Genomic DNA, 6,478 nt, shown 5'->3' with positions numbered 1-6,478 from the left:
TAAGACCTCCGTTCATCTTCGGAACACAAATTAAGATATTTTTGATGGAATCTGAGAGCTGTCTGACCCTCCATAGCTACGAGAATACTTTTTGTGTGCAAAGAAAACAAAATTGATGACTTTATTCAACAATTCTTCTCCCCCGAGTTACTGTCTTCCGTCATTTTGGAGAGTATCACAACGCATACGCACGCTTTACCCTAAGTGTAAACAATGCTGATTACACCGATTACGTTCATTGCTCGCGCTTTCCCCTCCTAACATAAACAATGCTGATTACGTTCTTGGGTACTCTCCAAAATGGCAGAAGACGTAACTCGGGAGAGAAGAATTGTTAAATAAATTATGTTATTTTTATTTTCTTTGTGCACAAAAAGTATATAAAAGTAAGTACAAAAAAAGTTGATACACTGATGTCACATGGACTGTTTTACCGATGTCCTTGCTACGTTTTTGTCTGGGAACATTTTAGTTGCGTTGCTGTCTATGGGAGGGTCAGAGAGCTCTCAGATTCCATCAAAAATATCTTAATTTGTGTTCCGAAGATGAACGGAGGTCTTATGGGTTTGGAAGGACATGAGGGGGAGTAATTAATGACAGAATTTTAATTTTGGGGTGAACTATCCTTTAATGCATTGGCCTTGTCACACACACATACAGTGGTGTTCAGTACGGTCACACTGTATATCTGTTATTCAAGAAACTTTTGAAAATAATTTTTGAACAATTTATGACAAAATCTTCAGAAACTAGGCCTATTTTTATTTTTTTTTAATAGTATCATTTAAAAATGTTTTTGTACTGTATAAATACTGAATGGGGGTGTTGGCACAGTGGTTAACCAGCAAAATTTTAAATGGCACATTATGCCGAAAAGGTTGCTGACCCCTGTTCTAACTCATGAGTAAGTTTGAGTCTGTTTCTTGAATTTTTTCACTGATTCATTAAAAAGAACTGGTGCAGAATGAGGGCATTTGTTCAAGAATTTGATCGTGCTCTGCGCTACCACATATAAATACACTTACAATTCTCCCAAGTGTCACCAATGCCAGCTAGATTTGAAATGACTATAATTATTTTAGTCACAGTCAGAACCTATTTATAGTATTTTTATAGTATTTTCTCAATATGTTTCTCAACTCAGTTCACCGAGGCAAAAGTCATAGTTAATAGTTGGTCCCCAAACTAAAGTGTGACCAAAATCTTTCTAATTGTAAAATTTTGAAGCATGTTTATTTGTAAAAATCGTATTGTTTTATAAGTAACTACAAAAGAACGTTTGGGGTGTGAGTGTGCACAGTTAGCGTTGTACAACAAAACGTCCAAGTACCATCAAGTTATGGTTACCACAGACCTTATTTTACTTGTGAATTGAAAAAGCCCATTATAAATCCCATAGAAAAATCTCGAAGGGGAAAGCATGGCGAGTCTTCTGGGTTTTAACGTCACGACTGCAGCACTCTATTAACATTATCCAAATAGTCAGCAGGAGCAGCCTAGGTAAATAGCTATTTCCACATTACTTCAGGATACTGTTATAGCCAATACAACCCAGACCTTCAGTCTCCACGTTCCTGGCCAAAAAGCCTCCTCAAAAGTCAAGTCGGAAGTACTCCTCCACAATCACTTGCAAACTCACATTCAGGTCTGGCTCCTTTCTGGCATGAAACGCCCACTTTTTACAATGCGCTAAATTCCCAAAGGATACAATCAAGTCCTGCCCTACATTTCTTTTTCTCTCATTGACTATTTTGTTTTAATCTGAAATACATCACAATATGGAAGGTACGACGATTTGTGAATGCCATTTCATTCTGACTTTAAAAAGAGAAGCCATGAAATTCACACAAAACACAATGGAACAATCCAGTCATTTATCTGCACTGACTCGATTTGTTGTTACTCTCTCTTTCTCTTTCGCCCTCTATCTCTCACTCTCACTTTCAATCTCACATCATCCCTCCTTCCACCAGCCACCCATTTGCAAACAGCAGGGAATAATTATGGCTTAAGTGGATTATGCGGCCTGCAGATGGCAGATAAACGAAGAGGAGAAGAATCAGGACAGTCTATCTGGGCAGAATTGTGGATGAGCAATGGAAATCTGATGGGTGGAATGGGATTCCAAGAAGCAGCAGCAACACGCCGCGCCGAGGGCCATGATAAAATGTGTCATGGTGCCCAGCAAATCAACTGGGAGTCATTTTTGCTGTGGGATTTAGATAATTTTTTGTAGAAAACTGCTTGAAAACTAGGATAGGAAACTTTGCGGGGATGACATCTTGTCATGACACCGAATGAGGTGAATTGTGTCGTCCCAGTCGCGTTCAGTGCCTATCACTGTTTGATATTTTCGAAACCGATAATGGTTGATAAGATCTCACAAAGTACATGCCTGGGTCATATTTTACAACAAAATTCAAATCAAATAAATAATACATAAATGACTTTCTATTTAGTATAAATGATTGAAACGGTTAACTAATAAAATAATTAAATAATAATTTTCAGTAGGAATTATTTTCATTGAAACATCTTTGTGAAAAAAAGTGTTTATATGTTTATATAAAAATGATCAATAACACAATGCAAAAAAAACCCCACAATGGTCCTTACAAAAACTGCATCTTTTTTTCAGCAAAATATATTTATCCAAAATATGTTTTCCATTATTACTATTTTGATGTAAAATACAACAAATTAAGTGAAACACACACACACATACACAGAATACCCCTGAGATGCAGGGATCTGCTTGTATATACTGTACAATATTAAATCTGCAAGCCTGAATGTTGGCAGGCTGAATGGTACGTAGACATGCGGGGATATATACACATACAACAGCAAACAGACGAGCTCACAGGTGTTAAAATTAGCAGCACTGATTGATTTAAAACATGTTTTAATAAACAATTCTTCAGAACAGATGAGAACATCGGAGCCCAAGGCTGCAAAACATGGATTGTTTTCAGCCACATCGCTGCGGATATCATTGAACAAAGCAACATACACTGAAACCAACAGAATGATCACATGCAACAGTTTTGGACAGTCTTGTAGACTAACTGTGCAGCTGTATGATCAGAAGTCACTCTTTAGTGCTACACTGATGGCATTCAGTAGCGTAGCAACCAAGATTCTGGAAAATAATCATTACTTTTCAAAGACCGTAATGTGTTTACACAAACACACAATTTCTGAATAGTTACACCGCAGATTACATGGAGCAAATTTCTGTTACTCTAATAATCTCATAAGCATCATTGTAACATAATATATGTATGCATTTCTAAACATATATATTGCAGACTGTATTACAAAACTAGAATTTTACCATGTTTTGAAATGGAAATGACTACGCATGCACGCATTTGTTAGACATATCTCAACACAATACGTCATATTTTCATATTTATATTAATATATGAATCATATTTTACCTTCAAAGAAATTATACAAATTTTGTGTAAACTAAATAAAGCCTGCTTTATATTAAGATTAGTTTGAAATGCAGCAAGCCTATTCCCCCGGTTCTCATGAATGTAATAAAAAATGCCATATTTAAAAGACTAATTATTTATATATTAAGTTGGTGTTTGTCGTACTTTCTTTTTAACCTATGCTCGTTTTTAATAAAGAAAGAATGTGTCCAGACAGGATGAATTGCATTGCTGTGTAACAGTAATGAGAATCGTCATTGTGAATAATGAGAATTACAATATATATAGTTAAATTATAAATTAAAATATAATTGAATAGCATAAATGTATACAGTAGTCTCCCTTATCTGCATGCTGGGGTGAAAACTGATGTGTACGTTTTTGACGGCCTTTGCGAGTTTCACTCATTTATATACAAAAAGATCATATGGTAACTTGTAGAAATGTTATGTCCTGTCATTTGAAATATAATACCTGAATTAAATGTGAATGGGTCTCGTGATTTTTTACTGTGTGGAAGAAGAGAAAAGGACCGAGAAGGAGTGATTTCAGTGTGTTACATCAGATTTGCTGCACTGAGGGGTCAAGGCCATGCTGGCCATTTGCAAAAAATTTAGATGATAATTGGTGTTTCTTCTTATGTTTGCATATTCTGTCCATCAGCCCTCATGTACCACCTTTCCAGAATCATCGCTGACATAATGATTCAGACCTTCGCACCCTTTGAATGCGCTTATTCCACACAATGCAGCAACATCACCTATGGAGCGATTATAACAGAAGTTAACCAACAACCACTTCCTTACTACTCAATTAAAATGACTTGTTAATTATTCAATCCAGCACTGGAAATATTAATATGACAGATTATATTTTGGTGCACTGTTAACTTAAACCAAACTAGATTCCACATTAAGAAATGCATCCTAAATATGATTCCACATAGATGATTAAGTCTGCTTTTTAAGATTTGTATGCATTTTAATGTATCCATTGCAGTTAAATACATTTTCTCTAATTGGTTCCGATATGCAGGCAGGAAATGTTTTAGCAGCAGGACTGCTGTTCTGCAAACTGACATCTCAATCGAGGCGATCCACTGTGAAAAGAGGCTTTCATCATGGATGCAGAGTCCTCGGAAACACATTTACTTTGCACTTTTTCCATTTCTCTCAGCAACACAAAGCTGAAATCCATCAGCCTGACTTGAAGCATTTCTGTTTTGCCCTGTAATCTATTAATAATTCATGCGAAGGAGGGGGAACCCCCAATAAATCCGTCAATCCTCCCCCACCAAGCTTGAGTCATACCTTTTCCCCCCACATGACTTCTATACTATAATATACAGCAGCGGCAGTCAACACTTAGCATGCTCATAAATTTTATCCCAAGCCCCATCTCTGATGTTGCCTTAGGGAACTGTGATCTGATGACAGCATGGCTTGAATCTTCTCTAGCCAATGGAAAGGTGCCGTTCAGTTTGGGAATGGCCATTATGTGGCTTTCTACACCTCTACAGATCTTCTGAATCTGTTTCCTCGGGATGCACATCGTAAAATGCAAATGTAACTACTCAAGGATACTCGGATGTCGCGTAACCAACCCAAACAATTGAGCTTCCAGAACAGACTGAAGCTTTCTAAGCAGCTAAACCCCCGTTTTCTGGTGGAGAACGCGGGCATCGCTGCGAGGGTGAATTCCTGCTGCACTCCAGGCATCAGGGATGGGAGAAAGAGAGGGGTAGAGGAACAGAAAATGACAGAAAGGGGAAGCCGCTTACCTTATGGTCTGCATCTCCTCGTCCGAAGCCTGGAAGAAGGAAGAAGAGGCAATTAGTGAAAGGAACGTGCGTCTGCTTCCCGAAGCTGCCAAGGCATCACTGCGCAGTCTGAGGCACACACCGCCACTCTCTCTCTCTCCTTCTGTCTCTCCCTTTTCTCTTGCTCTCTCTCTATCCAATGGTGCCAGTGTACTTCTGCACCGATCTCATGTGCGAGGAGGGGAGAAATCTTGACAGATTAAGTGCGAATGGAAAGCACAGTCGCAGCCAGAATGCAGATACACAACATCAGACATGCCACCCCCTCTCCTTCCTCCTCCCCGAGGGAAACTCACTCATCGGTTTCGTGGCGATCCACAGGATGTGAGGACAGACAGCAGACCAGAGAGAGGGAGCGGGTGAGAAAAAGAGTGCGAGAGGGAGAGATGGTGTGTGAGAGAGAGAGAGAGAGAGAGGGAAACAGGTGGGCTCATCTGTTGATGAAAGAATCGGAGGGAGGGATGGGGAGTCTCTCTGGTTTTCAGATCCACTGCGTGCTACAGCTTTCTCTCTCTCTCGGTCTGTCTGTCTCTCTGTCGCCCCATGAATAATGCAAGAGTGAGATTATGTCAGAGGAATGCATATTCTCATTCAGATTTAGTGTGCAGCAGTGACCAAGGGCCATTCCAGTCCTATTAATTCAACACCAGGCAGGCAGTACGTGATCCAATGTGTTATAACACATCCAAGCTAGTTTAATAGTTTACAGGCCAATCTAAATGATAAAGCTGATATGCTATGTATAGTATGCTAATTTTGTAAAGTATGTAATAATATATGAAGAGTTTATTTGCAAAAACAGATAACTCTGATAACTCAATCGTGTTTTTTTATTATGTTATCATGTTTATATTGTGCATTATTGTGTTAGTTAGCTATATTCTTTAGTTCTTTTTTAACCTAATCAAAATAACCCAACTGCAGTTTGATTGAGATTAATTGGAATGCACAATAAAAAAAAACATGATTTATGAAAGTTGTTAAAAACTGAGTTATCTGTTTTTGCTTCATTTATGTTTGTTTCATTTTGCAAATGAACTCTTCATATTTTTATGTTGTATACACAGTCAGTATAAGTTATCCTCTATGCAGTCCAAAAATCTCACATGAATGTCTAACCACTGCGGTTGTATTTGTAATTGCACAATAGAATGTTTATTATAATTTTGTACAGGGTATTGTTAGGCTAAATTTACATTAGTGCATCTTCATTTTA

At 38.0% G+C, this 6,478-nt stretch overlaps 1 protein-coding gene across 1 annotated transcript in view; it reads right to left on the bottom strand.

Annotated features, from left to right (window-relative positions):
• Nucleotides 1-5,553, bottom strand: part of LOC107582143 (brain-enriched guanylate kinase-associated protein-like) — a 21,158-nt gene extending 15,605 nt beyond the window's left edge. Inside the window, exon 1 of the mRNA XM_016267872.1 lies at nucleotides 5,224-5,553. The gene's annotated coding sequence lies outside the window, so the exon portion shown is untranslated. The remainder of the gene's footprint in view (nucleotides 1-5,223) is intronic.
• Between the last annotated feature and the right edge of the window lie 925 nt (nucleotides 5,554-6,478).

This window comes from Sinocyclocheilus grahami, unplaced genomic scaffold (genome assembly GCF_001515645.1).
Source record: "Sinocyclocheilus grahami isolate Dianchi unplaced genomic scaffold, SAMN03320097.WGS_v1.1 scaffold40.1, whole genome shotgun sequence".
In the NCBI taxonomy this organism is placed as follows: domain Eukaryota; kingdom Metazoa; phylum Chordata; class Actinopteri; order Cypriniformes; family Cyprinidae; genus Sinocyclocheilus; species Sinocyclocheilus grahami.
The sequence above is the reverse complement of the archived record's forward strand: the minus strand, read 5'-3'. Positions and strand labels throughout refer to the sequence as shown.